The following is a 2,121-nucleotide window of genomic DNA, read 5'->3' as shown; positions in this document are numbered from 1 at the left end:
CGCGATGCGACTCTGCGAGAAAACTGCCTGTGCGGAAACTGCGGAAGCAGAACGCGAGCCTCGATCAATTCGCAGTTGCTATCGATCCGTCTCCGGATCCTGATGAAAACCAGCGAAACCACCTAGATGGGCATGCGCCGCATGAGCATATGTTACTGGGCCGTAGGTATTTGGGGCCCCAGGAATTTGGGGCCCCTGTTCGGTCGAGCTGACCGAACATGGCCACCGACGGGGCCGGGGGCTGGCCCAAGATGAGATCTCTGACGAATGCTTAGCTGGTGCCGATGCGGAGTGTCCATCATCTTTTTGGATGTTTTCGGCCGTTGTTCCAGTTGGCCGGAATATGATCCCGAGTTTCGGCATAGATATTCGAATAAATACTGTCCGTCGCTTTTTAAGCGGCTGGCGCAATTTTCAGGAGGCTCTGTGGTGTCCTCCGGTGAGCTTCCAAAAATATTGAAGTCTGATTTTAGCAGTTTTATCTAGAACCTTGCAACACCACCGTCACTGCCTCCTAGGAGCCCAAGCTGCTGAGCAAGCACATCGTATAGATTGATAAAATAGAGTAGTCACTAGGGAACCAGAGAAAGCTAACCAACACTCACAAGTTATAACTTAGAATATATTTTAAGAATCCAATACTGAGTTCAAAGCTATCTTCCCAACAACCTTTTTGTGGATTTCCCTGGAGAATAATGTCACCGGGTTTGTTTTCATTATATAGTGTCACCAAAATAAAAATAAAAAAAGGTCACTGATGGATATAAAAAAATAGTGCTCGTTGGAGCAGGGGTATAAGTGCCCACCAGGGACATGTAGTAGTGCTCGGTGTCCGTCCTTCCCTTGGATGGCCTTTCATAGGCGTTATGACTCTAGCTCTTTAGAGCATAATACAATGACACACAGATCTTCTACGGGTCCTCAAAAAGATATAAAATATATTTTCATGTTATTTTAGTTTGCCAAAACTTATTATATTGTGGAACAACGGGACTATTTTTTGAAGCGGACTTTCTTGTTTGTAGAACCTATCATATCAGGCCAGACATCCAGTTTTATTCGGAGTAATAATATGTATAAGTACACGCACTTGAGACAATACCACTATCGGTTCAGTATAACGCAGTAACTTGTACTGCTAGGAGGCCTGCCTATGGGCTGCCTTCCATTATCGGGCAGAAGGAGTGTGCAGGTATCAGGGTTGGCCGATGCACCCGTCAGCTCGGGTGCACGGTCGGGTGTAGGGTTCACCAGGTGGACGAGATGGACACGGTTGCCTGACACACACAGGATGACCAACTGCAAGGAAAACACAAGCATCCATAAATACGCAGTAATAAGTAAGTACCAAGAACGCTAGAATTTCAAGGGGGGCGGGGGGGATGAGGATAAAATGAACAGTTTGGGAGCCCTGACCATTGATGCCGCTTGCTCCGACGCGGACGGAGTCGCTCATGATCGCAGCGGAGAAGATGAACAGGACGATGAGCAGCAGGAAACGCGCAGCTCTAGCGAAGGACCCCATGTCAAAGTTTTCTTTGGCTGGCTGATTAGTTTGAGGAGTGTATGTCCTGCTGTAGTGCTTCTTAGTGCCTACTGATTACTGAAGGCTCATATTTATAGACATCGATCACGATGGGGGCAAGCTTTGGCAGCTGCGTTGGTGCGTTTTGCCCCTGAAGATAATCGCAGTATCTCTTGTGCGCAGACGTGATGACCCACTTTTCCACGGTTAGTCAAGCCATGAAAGGGAAATGGATCAGCTAGCCGTTGACGGACGACCCATGAAATAGACGATGACGACGACTGCCTGGTAAACAAAAATGGGTCTCCCCGTCTCCAGTTGTCCTGCAACGCAGACAAATATAGAGAAAAGTCCAATTTACCCCCTTAAACTTATCTCAAAGTTCACCACATAACCTTAAATTTTCGTTTGGTTTAACTTTCACCCTTAAACTTGGAAAATCGTTTGGAATTGCCCCTTTCACCTATTTAACATGTTTTTGGTCTGGTTTTTTTTGCCACATCAGCGGTTTATTCCATCCCAAAACATACCTGGAAAAAAAATGTTTGCATCTTCCTCTGTGTTTGTGTTTCAAATGGAAGATTGTCGATCCCGAA

General features: G+C 46.4%; 1 long non-coding RNA gene across 1 annotated transcript; it reads right to left on the bottom strand.

Moving 5' to 3' along the window:
- Positions 1 to 909: 909 nt before the first annotated feature.
- On the bottom strand, positions 910 to 1,665 carry LOC127313372 (uncharacterized). Its single transcript, XR_007858946.2, has 2 exons — positions 1,417 to 1,665; positions 910 to 1,299 (listed from the first exon to the last, which is right to left on the bottom strand). It is a non-coding gene; the product is annotated as an uncharacterized lncRNA (long non-coding RNA).
- Between the last annotated feature and the right edge of the window lie 456 nt (positions 1,666 to 2,121).

This window comes from Lolium perenne, chromosome 7 (genome assembly GCF_019359855.2).
Source record: "Lolium perenne isolate Kyuss_39 chromosome 7, Kyuss_2.0, whole genome shotgun sequence".
NCBI classification, from domain to species: Eukaryota; Viridiplantae; Streptophyta; class Magnoliopsida; order Poales; family Poaceae; genus Lolium; species Lolium perenne.
Note: the sequence above shows the minus strand (reverse complement) of the source record. Positions and strands in the feature narration are given on the sequence as shown.